A 26,811-nucleotide genomic window follows, 5' to 3' on the forward strand; every position below is an offset into this window, starting at 1 on the left:
CTGATATCTCAAAGCGCTGTACAGAAACCCAGCCTAAAACCCCAAACAGCAAGCAATGCAGGTGTAGAAGCACGGTGGCTAGGAAAAACTCCCTAGAAAGGCCAAAACCTAGGAAGAAACCTAGAGAGGAACCAGGCTATGTGGGGTGGCCAGTCCTCTTCTGGCTGTGCCGGGTGGAGATTATAACAGAACATGGCCAAGATGTTCAAATGTTCATAAATGACCAGCATGGTTGAATAATAATAAGGCAGAACAGTTGAAACTGGAGCAGCAGCACAGCCAGGTGGACTGGGGACAGCAAGGAGTCATCATGTCAGGTAGTCCTGAGGCGTGGTCCTAGGGCTCAGGTCCTCCGAAAGAGAGAAAGAGAGAATTAGAGAGAGCACACTTAAATTCACACAGGACACCAAATAGGACAGGAGAAGTACTCCAGATATTTTTTTTTATTTTTATTTTACCTTTATTTAACCAGGCAAGTCAGTTAAGAACAAATTCTTATTTTCAATTTTCAATGTTCAGGGGCAGAACGACAGATTTGTACCTTGTCGGCTCGGGGGTTTGAACTTGCAACCTTCCGGTTACTAGTCCAACGCTCTAACCACTAGGCTACCCTGCCGCCCCATATAACAAACTGACCCTAGCCCCCCGACACATAAACTACTGCAGCATAAATACTGGAGGCTGAGACAGGAGGGGTCAGGAGACACTGTGGCCCCATCCGAGGACACCCCCGGACAGGGCCAAACAGGAAGGATATAACCCCACCCACTTTGCCAAAGCACAGCCCCCACACCACTAGAGGGATATCTTCAACCACCAACTTACCATCCTGAGACAAGGCTGAGTATAGCCCACAAAGATCTCCCCCACGGCACAACCCAAGGGGGGGGGGGGATGACCACATCAGTGAATCAACCCACTCAGGTGACGCACCCCCTCCAGGGACAGTATGAGAGAGCCCCAGTAAGCCAGTGACTCAGCCCCTGTAATAGGGTTAGAGGCAGAGAATCCCAGTGGAAAGAGGGGAACCGGCCAGGCAGAGACAGCAAGGGCGGTTCGTTGCTCCAGAGCCTTTCCGTTCACCTTCCCACTCTTGGGCCAGACTACACTCAATCATATGACCCACTGAAGAGATGAGTCTTCAGTAAGGACTTAAAGGTTGAGACCGAGTTTGCGTCTCTGACATGGGTAGGCAGACCGTTCCATAAAAATGGAGCTCTATAGGAGAAAGCCCTGCCTCCAGCTGTTTGCTTAGAAATTCTAGGGACATTTAGGAGGCCTGCGTCTTGTGACCGTAGCGTACGTGTAGGTATGTACGGCAGGACCAAATCAGAGAGATAGGTAGGAGCACGCCCATGTAATGCTTTGTAGGTTGAAATCAGCCCTTGCTTTGACAGGAAGCCAGTGTAGGGAGGCTAGCACTGGAGTAATATGATCAAATTTGTGGGTTCTAGTCAGGATTCTAGCAGCCATATTTAGCACTAACTGAAGTTTATTTAGTGCTTTATCCGGGTAGCCGGAAAGTAGAGCATTGCAGTAGTCTAACCTAGAAGTGACAAAAGTATGGATTAATTTTTCTGCATAATTTTTGGACAGAAAGTTTCTGATTTTTGCAATGTTACGTAGATGGAAAAAAGCGGCCCTTGAAATGGTCTTGATATGTTCTTCAAATGAGAGATCAGGGTCCAGAGTAACGCCGAGGTCCTTCAGAGTTTTATTTGAGACGACTGTACAACCATTAAGATTAATTGTCAGATTCAACAGAAGAACTCTTTGTTTCTTGGGACCTAGAACAAGCATCTCTGTTTTGTCCGAGTTTAAAAGTAGAACGTTTGCAGCCATCCACTTCCTTATGTCTGAAACACATGCTTCTAGCGAGGGCAATTTTGGGGCTTCACCATGTTTCATTGAAATGTACAGCTGTGTGTCATCCGCATAGCAGTGAAAGTTAACATTATGTTTTCGAATGACATCCCCAAGAGGTAAAATATATAGTGAAAACAATAGTGGTCCTAAAACGGAACCTTGAGGAACACCGAAATTTACAGTTGATTTGTCAGAGGACAAACCATTCACAGAGACAAACTGATATCTTTCCGACAGATAAGATCTAAACCAGGCCAGAACTTGTCTTTGCAACTCTGCCTAGAAGGCCAGCATCCCGGAGTCGCCTTGTCACTGTTGACGTTGAGACTGGTGTTTTGCAGGTGCTATTTAATGAAGCTGCCATTTGAGGACTTGTGAGGCTTTTGTTTCTCAAACTAGATACTCTAATGTACTTGTCCTCTTGCTCAGTTGTGCACCGGGGCCTCCCACTCCTCTTTCTATTATGTTAGAGACAGTTTGCGCTGTTCTGTGAAGGGAGTCGTACACAGCGTTGATCTTCAGTTTCTTGGCAATTTCTCGCATGGAATAGCCTTCATTTCTCAAAAAAAAGAATAGACTGACGAGTTTCAGAAGAAAGGTCTTTGTTTCTGGCCATTTTGAGCCTGTAATCGAACCCACAAACGCTGATGCTCCAGATACTCAACTAGTCTAAAGAAGGCCTGTTTTATTGCTTCTTTAGCTTCTTATGGCTGCAAGGACAGTATTGAGTGGCTTGGATGAAAGGTGCCCAGAGTAAACGGCCTGCTCCTCAGTCCCAGTTGCTAATATTTAGGATAGAAAACACTCTGAAGTTTCTAAAACGGTTTGAATGATGTCTGTGAGTATAACAGAACTCATATGGCAGGCAAAAACCTCAGAAGAAATCCAAACAGGAAGTGGAAAATCTGAGGTTGGTCGATTTTCAACCCAGCCCCTATTGAATACACAGTGGGGTATTGGTTATGTTGCACTTCTTAAGGCTTCCACTAGATGTCAACCGTCTTTAGAAACTTGAATGAGGCTTCCACTGTGATGTGGGGCCGGATGAGAGCTCTTTGTCAGTGGTCTGGCAGAGAGCCTGGTCCTGGTCATGCGCATTTCACATGATAGCGACCTGCGTTCCATGGCTTTTCTACAGACAATGGAATTCTCCGGTTGGAACATTATTGAAGATTTATGATAAAAACATCCTAAAGATTGATTCTATACTTAGTTTGAAATGTTTCTACGACCTGTAATAGAACTTTTTGAAGTTTTCGTCCGTCGGCTGGACCTGCACGAGCATTTGGATTTGTGTACTAAACGCCCTAACAAAAGTAGCTACTTGGACATAAATAATGGACATTATAGAACAAATCAAACATTTATTTCGGAACTAGGATTTCTGGGAGTGCATTCTGATGAAGATCATCAAAGGTAAGGGAATATTTATAATGTTATTTCTGATTTCTGTTGACTCCAACATGGCGGATAAAAAAAACAAATTCTTAGCGTTGTTCTCAGACTATTGCATGGTTTGCTTTTTCCGTAAAGTTTTTTTGAAATCTGACACAGCGGTTGCATTAATAAATCCTCTTAAGTCTACCCCTTCCTTTTTCGAACATTCTGTTAAAAATCGCGCAACTTTTCAGCGTCCTGCTACTCATGCCAGGAATATAGTATATGCATATGATTAGTATGTGTGGATAGAAAACACTCTGAAGTTTCTAAAACTGGTTAAATCACGGCTGTGACTATAACAGATTGTGTGTTTCATTGAAAAACACAAGGAAAACTGCTCTCTGAAAGCTAAAAATAATTTCCATAAGTCACTTTCATGGGTTGTTAAAAGGGGACAAAATATCGACCTGCATGCAATTCATACAAATTCCACACGATGTCGCCATTGTCGTCATTTTCAATGGAATTTTTTGTTGGAAAATCCAACTATCTGGATTCCGTTTCTTCCGGTCTCCACCAGGATGTTTTCAATGTGGACATTGGCAGCCATTGATTTGCAGACGAGGAGATATTGAATATACATCGCCCTGTAATCATTTTGATAGATTATAAACGTTTACTAATACCTAAAGTTGGATTACAAAAGGATTTCGAAGTGTTTTGTGAAAGTTTATCGTCGACTTTTTTAATTTAAAAAAATGACGCAGCGTTTAAAAGCAATGTTTTTTTCTGAATGACACAGCTTCCATAGAAAGCTATTTTGGGTATATATGGACCGATTTAAACGAAAAAAAGACCCAATAGTGATGTTTATGGGGCATATAGGAGTGCCAAGAAAGAAGCTCGTCAAAGGTAATGAATGTTTTATATTTTATTTATGCGTTTTGTGCAGCGCCGGATAAGCAAAGTCTTTGTTTACGTCGCATTCAGGCATTTTGAGGTGTTGCATGCTATCAGATAATAGCTTCTCATGCTTTCGCCGAAAAGCATTTTAAAAATCTGACTTGTTGGCTAGGTTCACAACGAGTGTAGCTTTAATTCAATACCCTGCTTGTGAATTTTGATCAAGGTTTGAGTTTTAACGAGTACATTTAGCATTTAGCGTAGCGCATTTGCATTTCCAGGTGCCTAGTTGAGACATCTGCGTCTCAAGTAGGATCAAGAAGTTTTTAAGGAGAGGTATATCTATATTTCCATGTCTAACAATTGTATTTTCATCAACATTTATAATGAGTATTTCTGTAAAATGATGTGGCTCTCTGCAATATCACTGGATGTTTTTGGAACTAGTGAACGTAACGCGCCAAAGTTTTTTTATATAAATATGAACTTTATCAAACAAAACATACATGTATTGTGCAACATGAAGTCCTATGAGTGTCATCTGATGAAGATCATCAAAGGTTAGTGATTCATTTTATCTCTATTTGTGCTTTTTGTGACTCCTCTCGTTGGCTGGAAAAATGGCTATGTTTTTCTGTGAGTTGGTGGTGACCTAACATAATCGTTTGTGGTGCTTTCGCTGCAAAGCCTATTTGAAATCGGACACTATGGTGGGGTTATTGAGAATTTTATCTTTAAAATGGTACCTAATATTTGTATCTTTGAGAAATTTGATTTATGAGATTTCTGTTGATTTGTATTTGGTGCCCTGCAATTTCATTGGCTGTTGGCGAGAGGTTCTGCTAGCGGAACAGGTTAAGTCATTGAGTAATCGATGCACGGTCTTGTCCTTCTTCTCGACAAAGAAGAATTCTGTGCCGGCTGGAGAGGACAAAGCACTGATGAAGCCAGCAGCTAGGGAGTCCCCAATGTACAGTAGGTCTCCATCACCTTGGTCTCTGGTCCCAACAGAGTGTACAGTCGTCCCCGGAGCGGAGTAGTGCCAGAAAGAAGGTCAATCCTGCAGTCATATGGTCAGTGCGGCGAACGCAAAGTGGCCCGGGCCTTACTGAACTCCTTCCGGATGTCCTGGTTCTCCGCAGGAATGGAAAAGAGGGCCGGGGCAACTTCCGAGCCCCCCGGGGCAGGTTGTGCTGACTTCAGGCAATGGGCATGGCAGAACAGGCTCCAGCCTATAATGGCACCAGTAGACCAGTTAATGAGGGGATCGTGTCGCTGGAGCCAGGAGAATCCCAATACCACGGGAACCTGAGGAGACTCCATGACACACATGGGTTGATGGTAGTGGTAGTGTGGGTGACCCGGCCTATAGAATGCCTGTCCAGTGCTCTAACGTCCATGGGAATGGAGAGGGCCTGCATGGGGATATCCAGCTCAGAAGCCAGGGTAGTGTCCAAAAAGCTCTCATCGGCCCCAGAATCAATGAGGACCCGGAGAGATTTCAACTGGTTTCCCCACAGTAGAATGGCATGATAGTAGAAGGTGCAGAAAAGTTCTCCATGTGGCCCATCAGAGTACTCGCTCCCACCGGTGAGCCAGGTCTTTCGCCATTCCGCTGGCGACACCCCAGCTCTGCATAGTTGCATAGGCTTGGGAAACGGTGACTCGAACGTCTTTGGTGACTCTCGGGGAACCTCGGGTAGCCTCGGATTCTCTCGGCAACGGGTCCATCGGGGGCTTCCAGGATGCCTCGGAGGCGAGGTGGAATCGTTGGACAGGCGAGCGAAATCTAATCTCTTCTCCCTTCATTGTTCCCATAGTCGCCCATCTATCCTGATGGTCAAGGAAATGAGGGAATCGAGATCCATGGGTAATTCCCGGGCTGCAAGCTCGACCTTGACCTCCCCCGAGACTGAGTAGGAACATGTCGAACAGCGCTTTCTGGTCCAGGCACTGTCCGCTGCCAATGTGCGGAAATCAACCGCATAGTCTGCCACACTGTGGGAGTCCTGCCGCAGCTGGAGTAGCTTCCTGGCAGCCTCTCCCGGAGACTGAAGCATCAAACACCTTCTTTACCTCACCCACAAATTCCTCCAGCCTGCCGCATATGGCCGGCTGTTGCTCCCATACCGCTGTAGCCCAGGCGAGTGCCCTCCCGTACATCAGCGTGATAAGGTACATTAGTTTAGAGCGGTCCGAGGAGAAGGAGGAAGGTTAAAGCTCGAAAATGAGGGCACACTGGGCTAGAAACGCCCGACAGGTGCCCGGGTCTCCATTGAAACGTTCCAGGGGAGGTAAGCGGGGCTCCCGGGAAGCCGGAGTGACCAGTGAGGCGGCGCTGCTAACTGCCGAGTTACAGAGGAGTAGGCTGTAATACGCTGCCTCCCAGCCAATTCCTCGTGCCTAACAATGGTGGCTTCTTAGGAGGAGAAGGCGTTGGGCAGCTGGTCCGTGTCTGCTGGGTCAGTCATGGCCAGTTCGTACTGTCAGGTTTTAAGGTAAAACCCAGATGCAGATGACGTCGGAGTAACAACAGTTTATTAATCCGACAGGGGCAGGCAAAAGACGGGTGAAGGGCAGGAAGGGCTCAGGAATCCAGGTAGGTGGGGCAAAACTACAGGACGGTAGACAGGCTCAGGGTCAGGGCATGCAGAATGGGCAATGAAACAGGAAAACAAGAAAACAAGCAAACAGGAACAATCAAGAGACAGGAGCAGAGGGGAAAACGCTGGTAGGCTTGACGAAACAAAACAAACTGTCAACAGACGAACAGAGAACACAGGTATAAATACACAGGGAATAATGGGGAAGATGAGCGACACCTGGAGGGGGGTGGAGACAATCACAAAGACAGGTGAAACAGATCAGGGTGGGACATTTATAATGATCAATTAGCCTTTTAAAATGGTAAACTTGTATTAGCTAACACAACATGCCATTAGAACACAGGTGTGATGGTTGCTGATAATGGTCCTCTGTACGCCTACGTAGATATTCCATAAAAAATCAGCCGTTTCCAGCTACAATAGTCATTTACAACATTAACAATGTCTACACTGTATCTTTTATCATTTTATTTTAATGGACAAAAAATGTACTTTTCTTTCAAAAACAAGGACATTTATAAGTGACCCCAAACTTTTTAACGGTAGTGTAAATTATGAAAGTATTGACACGATGACAGGTGGTTAGAGCATTGGGCCAGTAACCGAAAGGTTGCTGGATCGAATCCCCACAGCTGATCAAGGTAAAAATATGTAAATCTGCCCCTGAGCAAGACTGTTCCCCGGGAGCCGTGGATGTCGATTATGGCAGCTGACTCAGAGGGGTTGGGTTAAATGTAGAAAACACATTTCAGTTGAATGCATTCACTTGTACAACTGACTAGGTTTCCCCCTTTCCTTTTAATGACAAGCCTAATGTGAAGTTCAAGGTTAAAACTATCATAATGCCATTATAAGCATTGCAATGTGAGACAACCTCTTTCACGCCAATATCATACACAACATGTAAAACTACTAATGATGTGCAACTACTAATGATGTACAACTACTAATGATGTACAACTACTAAATATGTGCAAGTACTAATGATGCACAACTACTAACGATGTACAACTACGAAAGATGTACAACTACTAAAGATGTATTACTATTTAAGATGTACAACTACGAAAGATGTACAACTACTAATGATGTACAACTACTAATGATGTGCAACTACTAAAGATGTACAACTACGAAAGATGTACAACTACGAAAGATGTACAACTACGAAAGATCCCGGGTAGAAAACCATGTTCTGTCCTTGGCCACAGTGCACACTTTATTCTCCTTAAAGTTGGGGGGCTGTCTAGTGCCCAAGCTTATGGGCCTGTTAAAAAGGCTATCTGTCACCGAGCGGAGTCAACTCATGGCATGGAGAGATCTGCCAGTGCCTCAGCTTGGCAGTCCCCCTCACTAAGGTCACTGAAATGTCTGTTTGGCAGCCCCCCATTTCAGGTCACTGAAATGTCTGCCCTGGACCCCACTGCATAGCAATGCTGCCAACTCTGAGAGACAGTGATCTGTTAACACTACTTGAAAAGGCTCATGGTACATAGCCCTGTCATAATAATGATATGAGCTGTCATAGATGGTTGTGACAGCTAATGTCAGCTACGGTCGGTCACAGATTTTCTTCCGGATATCACCATGCAGGCACTTTTTAACGAGAGCCACAAGCGACACAGGATGTTATTGAGAGAATAATTGGGGCAGTTTGCCAGCATGGAACTGCTGTAGGTTGTTGTGTACATTGTGTCAGTGTGAGGATGACTGTCTGGGACAATTTGACAAATGGAAAGCGTTTCTACCGGGAATGCGATCTCCACATTTGTTTTCAATTATTTCAATTATTTCCAGTCAGAAGACTTTTCAAATAATCTAAACCACAATTATGTACCTCTGAGTGTATCTCAAGTCTCTCCTTATTTGTGTTTTCTTTGTTGTATTCAAAAGTGTGGCATGTGTAAAGCTACCCTAACAAATTGACAAGTGTGGCATTAACCATCAATTCTTAAAAAGATGAGACTGTGGGGCTGTCTGTGCTGACAGATTTCCCTTCCTAAAAATCAATGATGAAAGCTGAGAAGACACACTGTATCTCTGCTTGCTCTAGTGTGTGTGTGTGTGTGTGTGTGTGTGTGTGTGTGTGTGTGTGTGTGTGTGTGTGTGTGTGTGTGTGTGTGTGTGTGTGTGTGTGTGTGTGTGTGTGTGTGTGTTGATGGCTGATTTCCCAACTCCTGTCAGTCAAAGTGTGCATGTGGGCAGCTCACCTTGGTGCCTGTCTGTGGCTTGATCTGCCTGGGGGCATGTCCATATGAGCTATCCTGTCATCTGACACAGGTCACACCAAGGTCATTCCTGTCTGTCATCTCCATCCCAGACCCACCAGCACCAGATGGTACCCTCCTCATTACAAAAAAACAGATGTATCGTCATTCTGTCATTCAGGAGTTTCTCTCCTTGGTGGTATGAATAATGTTGTACTGTGGAAACGTGTCGAACTTACTGTATGAGTCACTAATACTGAATAAATCCATTGTTTTGTGTACAATGCAGCCACTTTTAATGTACGCTTTCATGACATATGTAGTGGCCTTGATATTTACCATGTATGATATTATAAATACCTCACATGCGACTCGTAATAAGACTAAACAATTAGCCTATTAAATGAATTATCTTTATCTGACTCCATAGGATAAACAGAAATATGCAAGAGACTATGGCTGAGTTACAGTAATAGGCAATGAAGACATGTTTGATAATATAATTCTAAATACAAGTGTATTTAATTACTTTGTAAAAAATTGATTCACATAAAAGGCATCAACTTAAGTTACAAAGCATTAACACGCATTACAAGTCACTATTTTAAGGAGAGAGAGAGAGAGAGAGAGAGTATCTCACCACATCAGGTCAGGAACAAATAATGAATCATAGACCCTTTTATAAGCACCTGAGTTGTTTAGAGTTGTTGACCAATAGTACTCCTGTAAAGTTAGCCTCCAATCAGATATCAGACCTACATGATGTTACTGCTGCTTCTCAGAGGTGTGACAGTGGTGGTTGGCAAGACCAACACAGAAAATGCTGAATACATAAGACAACACATAGCAAATGCTTGCCTACAGTTGGTAAGAAGAGTCACTAAGCTCCCCTACATCATTCTCTCTTGGACACATCTGATTCTGGATCAGAAGTGTTCAAAACTGGACAGCCTGCACTGTAGTCAATGTAGACAATCTTCAGACCATCAGTTCATGGTCCTAGCAGCATCACTTCAGGAGTGTGCTTTTGGCGCTTAGCATTGTCTTCTTCTTTGACCCAATTTAAACAATTTAAAGGCAATGCTACCAAATACTAATGGAGTGTATGTAAACTTCTGACCCACTGGGAATGTGGTGAAAGAAATAAAAGCTTAAATAAATCTTTCTCCCTACTATTATTCTGACATTTCACAGTCTTAAAATAAAGTGGTGAGTCCTAACTGACCTAAGACAGGGAATTATTACTAGAATTAAATGTCAGGAATTGTGAAAAATTGAGTTTTAATGTATTTGGCTAAGGTGTATGTCAACTTCCGACTTCAGCTGTATGTGCATTTCCCCGTCAGTGTTGCATTTTCATCAAATGTACTTTTTGTGGAAAAAGTGTGTGTGTAAGTAAATATGTAGCACACATCAAAAACACTTGCGTGTTTAGATTCCCATGTACTGAATGAAGAATGCAAGTTAAATCGGGTTTTCATCACATTTTCAACTCTTGCACTACTGATGGTTTTGTCACCAAAAGTATTGTGTTGATAAAGCGAATGTGCCTGCTCTGGTATCATCGCATGCGCTCTTGCCAACAGCTCGCAGATACAGTGCGGGTATAGTCTACATGATATGCAAGATTATAAATGCAAGATCATTTTTATTTGTCAAATGGCAGCCAATCATCGATCATCATGTCAACAGAATAAGACCCTCAATATTTATTGAAAGGACCATCAAACTCATTACCATGTGCTTTCACCACCCTGTGAAGTTAATCCTAACTTATTTCATGATGTCCTGACATTTTCTTATCTAACATGTACTTTAATCGCGTAAAAAAATTGGATGGGAATCTGTTAAGGATTGGCCCCTTTTTTAAAATTAATTAATTTACAATATTTGCCTAAAATGACATACCCAAATCTAACTGCCTGTAGCTCAGGCCCTGAAGCAAGGATATGCATATTCTTGGTACCATTTGAAAGGAAACATTTTCAAGTTTGTGGACATGTGAAAGGAATATAGGAAAATATCAAAGAGATCTGATAAAAGATAATACAAAGAAAAAACAACCCAAATTATTTCATGTTTGAAATGCAAGAGAAAGGCCATAATTCTGATTTTGGCCACTAGATGGCAGCAGTGTATGTGCAAAGTGTTAGACTGATCCAAGGAAGCATTGCATTTCTGTTCAAAATGACGTATCAAGACTGCCCAAATGTGCCTAATTTGTTTATTTATAGCTTCTCATGTTCAAAACTGTGCACTCTCCTCAAACAATTGCATAAAATATTATTTCACTGTAATATGTCCTGTAAATTGAACAGTGCAGCTATATTAACAAGAATTTAAGCTTTCTGCCAATATAAGATATGTCTATGTCCTGGGAAATGTTGTTGTTACTTACAACCTCATGCTAATTGCATTAGCCTACGTTAGCTCAACCGTTCCGCAGGGGACCCACCAATCCTGAAGAAGTTTTAATGTCAAACCATTTTGAGGACGTTGGAATAATATTTTGGACAAACGTGTGCATGCCTACAGGAGACTTTTGAAGTAGCCTAATCAGATTAAATCATTGTGAATTGTTGTGTTTATGCCACATATAAAATGTAAAATATTTTAAAAGTTAAATGACAAATATTTAGGCTTTATTGGAGCGTTAGGTTGTAGGTGCGTGAGGAATTTTGAATTGTCGCTATCTGTAATTCGATGATGCACTGTTTTTGGCATCGACTTTGTGCCTCGAGTGTAAACATTGTTGCTGTGTCAGTTCCTGCAGTTGTTTTGGTTCCCTTTGCTAGCTTCCCTGTTTCTACATTGTCTACTTATACTTTTAACAGATGTCATCCCTCTAAGACCTCTAACCACTTCGAACTAGAAAAAGCATACACCGCAAATTCATGTTCTGTCAACTCCAATCTGTACTAGTAGTTGCCAAGGCCAGTAAATGCTTTTTGAGAGAAGTTAATATGTATTTAATACGTATTGTTAAATGCGATGCGTCTCTATTGTCGAAGTAAGAAGTCTATTTGAGGAAATATCGGCCTTATTTTGACAGGATGTTCTCGAGCAATCTGGCGCCACTGACAGGAAGCATAAAGTCATCGTTCTCACTAGGGGACCCATGGAGAATGTGGTCATATGGCCCTGTCCCCTTGTCTTTCGCCATCTGGAGACTTGTCACATCAGACTGTCAAAATGTAGTAATATAGTCACGATACAAAGATGAGAAGAAGAGGGAAAAAAACGCACTACCCTCCCCTGTGCCCAATAAAAAAACTACACAACCCTCCCCATAGCAAAAAGTGCTGGTGAGGACTTGATGTTGTAATGTTAGCACAGCTGGTATGCTTTTATGTAGAAGAGGACCCTCAACCTTAGTTGTCAATCTCACTGTCTCTGTGTGCACCATTTATCACCTTTTGCTGCTCTGCGTGTCCTGGGTACGGGCTACAGGGAGCGTGCTTAAGACGTGTGCAAAAGTACACAAGTTTCTGCCCCGGGCACCTCACCTCTAAAAAGGTGTTGGATTCCCGGATTCTTCTAATTGCATGTGTATATATATATATATATATATATATATATATATATATTGCACATTTCAATGGCTCAAATTACACATCATCCAACACAGGAGGTTGGTGGCACCTTAATTGGGGAGGAAGGGCTTGTGGTAATGGCTGGAGTTGAATAAGTGGAATGGTATCAAACACATGGTTTATATGTGTGTGATGCAATTCCCTTCACTCTGTTCCAGCCATTATCTTGCCAAATATCTGAAGAGGTCAAAGATAACTCAAATATATCCAACAGAATATACAGTGCATTTGGAAAGTATTCAGACCCCTTGACTTTATCCACATTTTGTTACATTACAGCTTTATTTTAAAATGGACTAAATAATTTCCCCCCCTCACCAATCTACACACAATACCTCATAATGACAAAGCAAAAACTGTTTTCTAGAGTTTTTGCAAATGTATTAAAAATAAATAATAGGAGTATCACATTTACATAAGTATTCAGACCCTTTACTCAAGTACTTTGTTGAAGCACCTTTGGCAGCAATTACAGCCCTGAGTTTTCTTAGGTGTGACGCTGCAAGCTTGGCACACTAGCACTTGTGGGAGTTTCTCCCATTCTTCTCTGCAGATCCTGTCAAGCTCTGACAGGTTGGATGGGGAGCGTCGCTGCACAGCTATTTTCATTTCTCTCCAGAGACGTTCAATCGGATTCAAGCCCGGGCTCTGGCTGGGCCACAATAGGACATTCAGAGACTTGTCCCGAAACCACTCCTGCTTTGTCTTGGCTGTGTTCTTAGGGTCATTGTCCTGTTGGAAGGATGAACTTTGGATCTCAAATCAATTCAAGGATCAGGGAATTGGGCAACGCCTTAAGAAGAAAAATACTGACAGAGGATCTTCACCACCATTCAAACCCCCATGGGGCTTACGTAACCTAAGGTAAGATGAGGTGAGGGTAAGGTACTGTAAGAGAGCTGCGGAAAAGGATGAAGTGAGTGGAAATGTGTGTAGCATGATGCCCGGTGTCTTCAGGAACGAGGGCATAGTGCTAATGAGAACCAGAGAGAAAATAGAGAGTGGGAAAGTAAAAGAAAGAAAGTGTGATAGAAAGAAAGAAAGAAAGAAAGAAAGAAAGAAAGAAAGAGAGAAAGAAAGAAAGAAATAGTGTGATAGAAAGACATGGTCAATATGGACAAGAGTCATCAATGGAAAAGGTGAGGTGTTGTGTTTTATCAAGTCACAGGTGGTTATTTGGATTCAAAGGTTAGTGGGACCTTTATCATTCACACATTCTAAATACTAATCCCGCCAGGAGACGAGTGCAGTTTCTTAATGTGCATAATTACTCTTTAAGGGCTTGAAATCCTTCGTTCGTTATCTCACATCATTACAACAGCTAAATGAGTCATCTTTTATTTTGTTTAGCTAGCGAGACGGAATGTGGATGTCTATTTCAAGTCTGCAAGTCTGAAATCCAGAAAGATATTTACCTTCAAAGGGGAAACATCTCACATCATTAAGAACATGATACTGGCAGACAAACCCACACTATTTCCCAAGGTAGCATGCTTGAGCTCAGTTTGCCAGAACATAAAATGTCAAATTGCAAATAAAACGACCTGCTCCATGCATAAACAATACAACTGTAAGTGTGTTCCATTTCCCTCTCGATCAGACTAACATCGGAGTGCATTTCTCCAACCACTGCTTTTTCTGTGAGTAAGCAACATAAGTGCTGCTGAGATTGGCACGGTAATATAGGAACTTTTAATGGCAAAAGCCTGACAGCTCTGTGAGGAACAGGTAGAAACGCAGGAGGCTTCAAATTACTTTTAGCTCCATCTGAAAGAAAGAGGCCTTTCAGAGTCAGAATATCAGTGCCGATAACATCACAAGTCACAACCACATATAAGAATATCTATATTCTTTTGTGTTTCATTTTCTTTCTTTAAATGCATTTTGTTGGAATTTGTTAAAAAATAAATAATAATAATTGCCTTAAAATGATTTTTTGGACTATTTAAATCCACTAATAATCTGGAAGTGAAAACAGAACAAATCAATGTCAACCGCCATCAACGAAGGTGACGCACCGACCCAAGAGGCTCAACACCCTGCTCAGAATGCATCGCGTGTCCCGAAGCATCCCCAACCAGATGGGGTATTTGTTCTTATAAACCCACAGGGAACCGCCGCTGCTTGGCACAGCAACGAGTGGGGAAAATAATGACATGACATCTGATAATAGCTGCGTTCCTGATGAATTGGCTCTTTTAATGGATTTATAATTAATGCCTGTGTGTTGCCGTTGCTGCCGATGCCACTGATGGCTGTGGAAGGGAAGGGGTTAACCTTCTGGATCAGCGGAGGCCAAAGACTCATTGATGAGAGGTGCGTTTGTATTCCATCAGGGGTGCGGTGACTACATTACTTACCACCAATCTAATTTTTTTCAGCACTGAGCCAATTTCTGGTCTGCTGAGCGCAAACTTGAACACTGTGAACATTCTGTGCAACATCCAGCATGTGTTTACTGTGAACACTGAGGTTGTACCCGCTTTAAGAGACAGTTTCAGACAGTGGTCAAATGGGTATTTGAGCATAATGTACGCCTACCAGAGTGACCTCCCATCAAAAACACAGGATAAAATACATCCCATAACATTTTAACATGGACATGGCTGTTCTCTCATTCAGTCTACAGTAGCAGTAGTTCAATGGAAGCCTACATTCCATGAAACATTCCATGCAGGGCTTGACAGGAACCTGTCAATCCACCGGTCCTTCAGACAAGGTGGTGATTGAAAATGTTGCTGTGGTGTTTGAGGAAGACCCCTTTACAAAATAAAAGGCATTATTATTACCATACCATTATTACAGAGAATCAGACAAATGATGCTACCCTCTGCCTATTGGCTACTTATCTTATTCAAGACCTCAAAACAACAACACTGCCCCTTTAAGACAAATAAAAAGGTCTTTACCAAACTCGCTTTTCAAAGATTTCCAGAAATGTAATGTTTTGTGCTCTTGTAGAAAGCAACCACTCCCCCATTGCCGACTACAAATGACCTGTAACTGGTCTAATAACTCACCAACTAGAAAAGGATATGAACAAAATGTGCACACGTGGCTACATGCAAATCATGTGTTTGGGGCGCTGCGCAGTGGTGCCCTGCTGCGTTTGTTTGTTTCTTGTTGGTTGTTTAAATTTCTTTCAACTCGTCCATTAAGCTACGGTAGAGCGACATGAAGTGCGTGCAGTGGATAGTTCTCCTATTGGGAATCCTTTTGCTATTACCTGAAACAGCACGCAAACTTCTGAGAAAGTCGACGGCGCCACACATCCGCTACAGCAGAAACTGTCTTTCACAGTGTCATTAACTCACGTTGGGGAGAAGGGATCAAAGGGGACATACCTGCGGAGATCGTGAGACAAAACAACCCGGGTTGAAGGACTACTAAGACGAAAGAGGAAAAGGGGCAGGGAAGGCGGTGTGCGGCAGAGGTCGAAAAGGAACAAAACAAAGATCCGCTTCCAACTACCCTGCTCTCCCAATGTCCAATCGCTTCAGGGGAAAATGGACGAATTGAGGGTAAACTCCCGGTATCGATATGAATGCAGGGAGGCCTGTGTGATGGTCTTCTCTGAAACTTGGCCCAACTCTGAAGGCACCCCTAACGGATTCACTATCACTCGTAAGGACAGAGACAGTGAAGCTACTGGTAAAGGAGCACGGAGGCGGAGTCTGTGGTCTGATAAATGATAGATGGCGTAAAACTACGATTGTCAGGAATAAAATATGCATTCCTGATATAGAGCTACTGTCAGTGTCGCTGCGCCCCCTCTACCTCCCCCGTGAATTCCCCCCAGCATTTTTTTGACAGTTGTTTATATCCATCCAAGAGCAAACAGTGTCAATGCAGCTGACATCCTTTTTAACCTCACTCAAGAGCTTGATGCGATTTCCCCCAATGTGCCCAAATTCATCCAGGGGGATTTCAATAGCTGTACTCTTATGCACAATTTGAGTACTTACACCCAGTATGTGACTTGTCTAACAAGGAAAAATAAGATAAATGACTTATGTTACGGCTCGATCCCCAAAGCGTATTCATCCTTGGCCAGACCTCCACTGGCTGGATCAGATCATAACACTGTTTTTCTACAACCAACTCATAGACAGTTACTCAAAAGGGAGAAGGTGGTGGAAAAACAAATACAGGTGTTGGACAATGACAGTCTTGATCAGTTGCAGGGATGCTTTGATTGTACCTCCTGGAGCGTATTTGAAGAATCATCAGCTGAATTCTGTGTTGATTGGGTGATCCCCAAAAAACATGTAAGATATTTCCGAACCACAAACCATGGGTGACCAAATAGCTGAAAGGGGTGCTTAATAAGAAGAAACAAGTGTTTGCCTCCGGGAATCCACTCGAAAGAAAAGAGGTACAGAGAGAGGTGAACAAAAATATTAAAAAGGCGAGATGCTAAGGATAAGGTGCAACAGATAATGTTACAGGGAGACTGTCTGCCTGGTTGGGCATTATGAACATGGCCAACGCCCCCTTCAAAGGTAGGCAACGTATCGATCCCTGCCTGGACAAGAGGGTGTGCCTCTCTACAGCCAAATGAACAAAACAAGTTCTTCAACCGCTTTAAACAGGGGTCGCCCCCGCTCCCCTGGCCTGTCTGGAGGAGGATGTCATGGCAACCAAGAGCGCGCTTGTCAGCGATGAGGAAGTCTTACAACGAGTGTTCAAAAGCGCTGGAGCACAAAAGAGCCCGGGGCCTGATAACATACAGTTGGAGTCGGACGTTTGCATACACTGTAGCCAAATACACTTAAACTCCGTTTTTCACAGTTCCTGACATTTAATCCGAGTAAAAATTCCCTGTTTTAGGTCCGTTAGGATCACCACTTTATTTCAAGAATGTGAAATGTCAGAATAATAGTAGAGAGGATGATTTATTTCAGCTTTTATTTCTTTCATCACATCCCAAGTGGGTCAGAAGTTTACATACACTCTAGTATTTGGTAGCATTGCCTTAAATTGTTTAACTTGGGTCAAACATTTCGGGTTGCAATCCACAAGCTTCCCACAATAAGTTGGGTGAATTATGGCCCATTCCTCCTGACAGAGCTGGTGTAACTGAGTCAGGTTTGTATGCCACCTTGCACGCACACACTTTTTCAGTTCTGCCCACAAATTGTATATAGGATTGAGGTCAGGGCTTTGTAATGGCCACTCCAATACCTTGACTTTGTTGTCCTTAAGCCATTTTGCCACAACTTTGGAAGTATGCTTGGTGTCATTGTCCATTTGGAAGACCCATTTGCGACCAAGCTTGAACTTCCTGACTGATGTCTTGAGATGTTGCTTCAATATATCCACACAATTTTCCTTTCCTCATGATGCCATCTATTTTGTGAAGTGCACCAGGCCCTCCTGCAGCAAAGCATCCCTACAACATGATGCTGCCACCCCCGTGCTTCACAGTTGGGATGGTGTTCATCGGCTTGCAAGCCTCCTCCTTTTTCCTCCAAACATAATGATGGTCATTATGCCCAAGCAGTTCTATTTTTGTTTCATCAGACCAGAGGACATTTCTCCAAAAAGTATGATCTTTGTCCCCATGTGCAGTTGCAAACCGTCTGGCTTTTTTTATGGTGGTTTTGGAGCAGTGGCTTCTTCCTTGCTGAGTAGCCTTTCAGGTTATGTCAATATAGGACTTGTTTAACTGTGGATAGAGACACTTTTGTACGTGTTTCCTCCAGCATCTTCACAAGGTCCTTTGCTGTTGTTGTGGGATTGATTTGCACTTTTTGCACCAATGTACGTTCATCTCTAGGAGACAGAACGCGTCTCCTTCCTGAGACGTATGACGGCTGCATGGTCCAATGTTGTTTATACTTGCGTACTGTCGTTTGTACAGATGAACGGGGTACCTTCAGGCGTTTCAAAATTGCTCCCAAGGATGAACCAGACTTGTGGAGGTCTAAAAATGTTTTTGGAGGGCATTAAAACCCATGTGCGTATCATGTTTGCAGATTTCTCCTCTGCATTTAACACAATCAATCCGTTGGTCCTCGCGGACAGACTGAGAGGAGACTTTGGACTTGATACTATGCTTGCCACATGGATCACCAACTTCCTTACTGATAGGTCTCAGCAGGTACGACTTGGCAACACACTCTCTGAGGTGCACACCACTTCAGTTGGAACCCCACAGGGCAGTGTTCTTTCACCAGTACTATACGTACTGTATACAGACAGCTGCCGGAGCCGGTTCCCAGGGCGCCACATGATCAAATATGCTGACGATACTGCTTTGGTCAGTCTTCTCAAAGGGGAAGAGACAGAGCACGGACCGGCTCTGAATGATTTTACTGTCTGGTGAGTCATCCCATCTAATATTAAATACATCAAAGACAAAGGACATGGTGATTGACTTTCGAAGGAACACTACCATGCACACACCATCACTGATAAAAAGGTATGTGAGCCAATTGAAATAGTGGAGAAGTACAAATACCTTGGGCTAGTCATTGACAACAAGCTGTCCTGGGATCAGTGTACTGACAGGCCAACAGAGACTGTATTTCCTATGGAAACTGCACTTTTTTAATGTTGATCTATCCATCATGGTTCTCTTTTATGAATCATTAATTGGGGGCATTCTGTCCTACTGCTTGACCTGCTGGTTTGGGAATATAAAGGTTGCACAGAAAAATAGGTTGGGCAAGATGGTCAGGACTTGGGGAAAAATCATGGGGCAGCAACAGCAAGAGCTATCATCTCTCTACCTGGGCAGAGCCCTCCATAAGGCAAATAAAATAGTGGTTGACTCTTCCCATCCACTCCACCCTGAATTCCATCTCCTTCCCTCTGGATGCAGGTACAGACTACCTAAGGTAAAATTCTGCAACTTAACAAATGTTGGACTAGTTGCACTCACCACTTGCACTATGAAATTGCACTTACCCTGCCTATTTTGTTTGTAAATATCCTTTGCTATTTATTTGACATTTCTAAATGTTATATGTTTTATGACTGCTGCAAGATGAATTGCCTCTTTGAGGACATTGAAGTTTTTCTGAATCTGAACTTTCGCTTTGATCTCAAAACAAACGCACAGCCGCTCAGGCTGTAAACAGAGTCCAGTTCAAAGTGAATGGCACAGATCCATAAATGGCAATGGTCTATTCGCGTATAGCCCTACTGCAGCTCTGATTGGTTATGCCGCACCTCTGTGTAGAGTACGGGCTGAGTCGTGGGTGTCAATGCAATAGAATCCTTCTCTGATGCCTTCTTGCCTACAATAAAATATCTTGCATAGTTAGTTTTGCATACTACGTCTTGCATAGTTCGTTTTATTTTGGTATGTGGCATTGAAAATTGCTAATATTGCATTGATTCGATCACAATTCCCAGAGTAAAGGGAAACGTTGATCATGCTTCTCTGTGATATCTCTTCTATGTGGCGGCCCCAAGGGAGCTGCGGCCCCAAGGGAGCTGCGCACCCAGTCACTCTCACAGCTTAGTGGGAACATTGCTTTACCACTCATTCTCCTCTCGGTCTGACTTACACACACTGGTGTAGTCATGCTTTGTGTCAGAGGCGCTTAACTCTTGAGGCTGTTCGATTCCTATCACTTTAAGAACATGCTGCCCTTGGTGCCCAACACAGCGTGGCATGATTTGACTCTTGAGGGTGTCCGACACTTATCACGGTAAGAGCTAGAGCGATGCCATATTGCCATTGATGCCCATACACTGCGGCCTGATTTGACTCTTGAGACTGTTCATTGGTTCTCACCATAAGAGCACGAACAATGCCATATTGCCTTTGATGCCCACACAGTGTGACCTGGCTAGACTTGCTGACACTTTTTTTTGTCCAATCTGTTGGCCGCATATATTTTCTATTGATTAGTTAGGCTTGAATCACTCTACTCTACTCTATCACTCTACTCTTGCTATCATTACTGAGACACTTAATTTGCCCAACCGTTCGGGCGAATATGCCCGACCAGTCAGATGAAACCATAACCTCCGAGGCCCTACCGAGTGACATGATTGAGTTTGTGTATTCCATTCCTCGCTCCTGTGTTCTTCAGCTTTCTCCACCACCTTGAAAAGGTGAGAAAGGAAAAAAAGACAGTTTTTAATGAGAGAGAGAGAGAGAGAGAGAGGGAGAGAGAGAGAGAGAGAGAGAGAGAGAGAGAGAGAGAGAGAGAGAGAGAGAGAGAGAGAAAAGGAAAGGGGAAACCAAATAGAGGCTTTCATGGACATCTGGTGTTTCTTTGTGATGGTGTATGCTACTAGACTCCAGAGGGTGCATCCTTTGATATTGTTGTGTTCTCTTTTTTTCAACTTCTGCATGGAAACCTGTAACCAAAGGTGATTTAATTTGAGGAAAATGACAGCGACCTCGAAATAGGGCTTTGAAATGACGCACTATATTCTGTTCTTTGCCAATATCACAGTGTACCTGCCACAATGGGTTCTCGTCGTAACAGACTTTTGAGTGTCAAATCACTCCAAGTCAATCACTCTTATTTGGAAAAGGCTGTCATTGGAAAAACCATGCTGTGTTAAAAGTCATCCATCATTATGAACCTCCTCCCCTTTACAGATGGGGTCACTGCTCCTCAATTGGTGAATAACCGGGGCGATTATGTTTCTGCTCAACGCTTGTAATTAGAGTTTTACATACACACATTTTTCAATTGTAGACACAGGTCTGACAGTAGAGTGACTCCATTACAGATGTTCGATTTAACAAATGCTCGCTACAACAGAGCGCTTGTTTGAGCAATGGCATTAGGCTTGATCCTTCATTTAGGACATCGATTCTCAACTGAGGTTTTGAAAGGGTCTAGCTTTTTTATTATTATTTTTAAATAAAAAAATACTCTGGTCTGAACTTAAATGACTTATACCAGGTAGAAAGTGAGTAGAAATGATGATGAACCTATAAGGGAAACTTCACCACTGGACACTATTTGGGGTGTTTGTTCCAGTCTCCCTACAAAATAATGAATTATGAAAGGGTGTTTCAGACAGAATTATGCACTATAGCTGTATTTGGGGGGGGGGGGGGGGGGGTGACCTCATTGGTTGATTGAGCTTGCAGTCTGATCTAAAAATGAACAGAGTCATGTTTTGTAGCAGTTATTGTGGCCTTTGTGTTTTGCTGATTGCAAGATATCGTGTCCTTTTCCAATAAAGCCATTGGACTTGTCTCAACGATGTTCGTATCTGACAGGACTGTGCAGTACAGTTGAAGTAGGAAGTCTACATACACCTTAGCCAAATACATTAAACTCAGTAATTCACAATTCCTGACATTTAATCCGAGTAAAAATTCCCTGTCTTAAGTCAGTTTGGATCACCACTTTATTTCAAGAACTTGAAATGTCAGAATAATAGTAGAGAGAATGATTTATTTCAGCTTTTATTTCTTTCATCACATGCCCAGTGGGTCAGAAGTTTACATACACTCAATTAGTATTTGGTAGCATTGCCTTAAATTGCTTAACTTGGGTCAAACGTTTCAGGTAGACTTCCACAAGCTTCCCACAATAAGTTGGGTGAATTATGGCCCATTCCTCCTGACAGAGCTGGTGTAACTGAGTCAGGCTTGTAGGCCTCCTTGCTCGCACACGCTTTTTCAGTTCTGCCCACAAATGTTCTATGGGATTGAGGTCAGGGCTTTGTGATGGCCACTCCAATACCTTGACTTTGTTGTCCTTAAGCCATTTTGCCACAACTTTTGAAGTATGCTCGGGGTCATTGTCCATTTGGAAGACCCATTTGCGACCAAGCTTTAACTTCCTGACTGACTTGAGATGTTGCTTCAATATATCCACATAATTTTCCAACCTCATGATGCCATCTATTTTGTGAAGTGCACCAGGCCCTCCTGCAGCAAAACACCCCCACAACATGATGCTGTCACCCCCGTGCTTCACAGTTGGGATGGTGTTCTTTGGCTTGCAAGCGTCCCCATTTTTCCTCCAAACATAATGATGGTCATTATGGCCAAACAGTTCTATTTTTGTTTCATCAGGCCAGAGGACATTTCTCCAAAGATGTGGCGGTTTTGGAGCGGAGCGGCCTTTCAGGTTATGTCAATATAGGACTTGTTTTACTGTGGATATATTTACTTTTGTACCTGTTTCCTCCAGCATCTTCACAGGGTCATTTGCTGTTGTTCTGGGATTGATTTGCACTTATCGCACCAAAGTACGTTCATCTCTAGGAGACAGAAAGCGTCTCCTTCCTGAGCGGTATGACGGCTGTTTGGTGCCATGTTGTATATACTTGTGTCCTATTGTTTGTACAGATGAACGTGGTACCTTCAGGCGTTTGGAAATTTCTCCCAAGAATGAACCCGACTTGTGGAGGTCTAAAATAAAATTTCTGAGGTCTTGGCTGGTTTCTTTAGATTTTCCCATGATGTCAAGCATAGGCACTGAGTTTGAAGGTAGGCCTTGAAATACATCCAAGAGTCAACCTCCAATTGACTCAAATTATGTCAATTAGCCTTCTAAAGCCATGACATCATTTTCTGGAATTTTCCAAGCTGTTTAAAGGCACAGTCAACTTAGTGTATGTAAACTTCTGACCCACTGGAATTGTGATACGGTGAATTATAAGTGAAATAATCTGTCTGTAAACAATTGTTGGAAAAATTACTTGTGTCATGCACAAATTAGATATCCTAACCGACTTGCCAAAACTGTAGTTTGTTAACCAGAAATGTGTGGAGTGGTTGAAAAACATGTTTAATTGACTCCAACCTAAGGGTATGTAAACTTCCGACTTCAACTGTTTATTTTAAGTAGACTAATTTTACCTGGCTTTGTTAAGAATACTGCCTGACGGGAGCCCTACTTCCTTGTTCCCCCACCCCCCTTTAAGGTAGGCTTTTCAAAATGGGTGTAGTACTAGTTTACAGGTTTACAGGAGCTACAGTATGTTACCATGCACTGTCTATCCGAGATTGCTAAGTAATTACAATGGCTGCTCCTGATGATTCATCTCTCCAAGAAGAGCTGGATGACAAAACATTTTCTGCTGTTCTTTTACATAGGAACATACAGACCTGTTTGTTTGAGCCAGAATACGCTGAAGAGGAGTTGAGATGGCGAGAAAAATAATTGCGAGACCAGCAAGCAGGGGTGGCAGCCTAGACCAGCTGGACCAGTACTCAGGAGGGCAAATGACAAATTAGTAAATGTTTTGCTGTCGGTAGCTAACTAAGCAATATAAGCTATCTTTTTCAGAAGGCATTGTTGTTCAATACAATTTGTTGATCGATTCGGCCATAACGGGGCAAGATTGCTACAGGGCATACATTAAAAAAATTACCGTAGTCTAACATTAAAGATAACTAGCCTAGCTATCCTTAATGCTTTTTTTGACATTGACATTTTTGAGAAATGTTTGGATGATGATGGCGGAGAGTAAAAGAATGACTTTGGCTTTATGACTCATATTAGTCTTGGAGTAACTATACCGTGTGTTGTAGCTAGCTAGCTAGCGTGTATCTGTGATATGTCTCGTAACCTACACCATGCTGCTAACTCTAGGAATACAGACAGTACACAATGATTACCCATGAATGTGTAGTAGCGTATTTGTCTTTCTCTCACAGACAGTACCGCTTGCATACAAAGGAGTTGATGAAGACGAGATGTGAAAGGACCAATAGCAATATTCTTCCCTTATATCACGGTGACTAGGAACACCTTACTGCACCACCCAAACACAACATAAGCAACTTTTCCCGTTGTAGAACTGTAGAATTTATTATAGCGTTAGTAGTATATTAGTAGTTTATTATTTTACTGTATATGCTGTATATACAGAAAGTATTCACACACCTTGACCTTTTGTCTCAATAAATTGTGTTACAGCCTGAATTTAAAATGGATTAAATTGTGATTTTATGTCACTGATCTACACACAATACCCCAAAATGTCAAAGTGGAATCAAGTTTTTACAAATGTTTACAAATTATAAAAAAATGGAAAGCGATCATGTCTTGAGTCAAGAAGTATTCAACCCTTTTGTTAATGCAAGCTTAAATAAGTCCAGGAATAAAAATGTACATAACAAGTCACATAATAAGTTGCATAGACTCACTCTGTGTGCAATAATAGTGTTTAACATGTTTTTTGAATGACTACCTCATCTCTGTACCCCACACATACAAATATCTGTAAGGTCCCTCAATCGAGCAGTGAATTTCAAACAAAGATTCAACCACAAAGACCAGGGAGGGTTTCCAACACCTCACGAAGAAGGGTACCTATTAGTAGATGGGTAAAAAAAAACAGACATGGAATATCCCTTTGAGCATGGTGAAGTTATTCATTACACCCAGTCACCACAAAGACACAGGCGTCCTTCCTAACTCAGTTGCTGGAGAGGAAGGAAACCGCTCAGGGATGCAAAAAATTTACAAAATATATTTTCACTTTGTCATTATGGGGTATTGTGTGTAGATAGATGAGATATATATTTAATACATTTTGAATTCAGGCTGTAACAATACAAAATGTGGAATAAGTCAAGGGGTATGAATACTTTCTGAAGGCAGTGAGTATACAAAACATTAAGAACACCTGCTCTTTCAATGACACACTGACCAGTTGAATCCAGGTGAAAATTATGATCCCTTATTGATGTCACTTGTTGTTAAATACACTTCAGTCGGTGTAGATGAAGGGGAGGAGACAGGTTAAGGAAGGATTTTTACGCCTTGAGACAATTGAGACACGGATTGTGTATGTGTGCCATTCAGAGAGGGTGTGCCATTCAGAGATGGAAATATTTAAGTGCCTTTGAGCAGGGTATGGTAGTAGGTGCCAGGCGCACCGGTTTGTGTAAAGAACTGCAACGCTGCTGTTTTTTTTCAATGTTTGGTATACTCAGTGTATGTCATACATTGCCATCACTGTCCCTGCGTACTGCTGTGTAAACTCGCCTTGATCTTCAGAGCAAATAAAATATGTCTTGAATACAAGCCATGTCTAGTTATTTGCTATATTGACAGAATAATATACTGTTTACTTGCCAACAAATCAAAGTTTAAATGATACACCAACTCCCTGTATCATGTGTTTTACCTGTAAGACTGAAGCTAGTTTATCCAAATGCAATGAATTAATATCACAATGAATTGATCCAGAAATTGAAGTCAACACTTTATTGATTCTGATGCAGCTGAAATCATTTTGTCACTTGTTGGTACACTTGTAAAAAACAATATGACATAAAACACCTTTCATATACATATGTACAACAGCTAGCAATATCTATAAAAAAAAACACATGATTTCACATATGGAAAATCACACAATTTCACATGTGACAAATCATGTGATACAATATGCTTTTGGAACAGTTCATGTGATGATGTGGATTTTTGTAGTATAAATCATGTGGAATCATATTAAACCATGTGCTTTTGGAACACTTCACGTGATGATATTTCACATGAACTTTCACATGTGGATTTTCACGTGATCGCATAACCTTTCACATGTGGATAGTGAGAGAAAAATTACGTATTTACCTGATTTGTTTGATATTAATAGTTAACCATTAATACTTAACAAATAGTAAGACATTGCTGTTCTACTAATGCTGTGTTTCTGTTAAGGGATGGTTTCCACTCTAGCTTCCTGCAGTTAGTCTAGGCGTATGGTCAAGGAAAATGGGTTTTGCCAGAAATAGCTTGAGCTCACAATGACTGGGTGATAAAAACCTACAGCTGTTATTCCAAATGCAAGATGTGGTGTTTGTGACTCGAGATAGAGATAGCCTGGAAGAGTTTAGAACAATCCCTCATTGTCTCAAAATCATCCAGGCATCTGGGAAAGCCAGGTTGGGGGTAAACAACATCTGTGCAGATAACCAGGAGATGAACCCAGGAGGGCTTGTGATGCCCCCTGATCAGCATGGGAGGGGTAGAACCAACCCTGACTAAGCATTTTTAGGTCTCTGTTTTTTAATTGTCAGTTAAGCTCTGGGCAACACACTCAAGAGTGTGGGGTCAACGGTTTCGTTATTGCAATAATTAATCAATATTGAATAAAGATGATTGTTTGAAGAAATTACAAAGTCTCTCTCAGTATGAATTTCCACAAAATTTTTGGCGACAAGGAGGTGATCTGCAATTTCACCTGTTGACCCATCTGGGTAAACTGTGCACAGGGGATCTGAAATTGGGATCCCAGGGGAAACCACACTCACGATAGAGCAGCTGGATCTGAGAGGAAGTGGGCACGGGTCCCGAACATAGTACTGAG

The sequence above is a fragment of the Oncorhynchus clarkii genome, chromosome 28 (genome assembly GCF_045791955.1).
Source record: "Oncorhynchus clarkii lewisi isolate Uvic-CL-2024 chromosome 28, UVic_Ocla_1.0, whole genome shotgun sequence".
NCBI classification, from domain to species: Eukaryota; Metazoa; Chordata; class Actinopteri; order Salmoniformes; family Salmonidae; genus Oncorhynchus; species Oncorhynchus clarkii.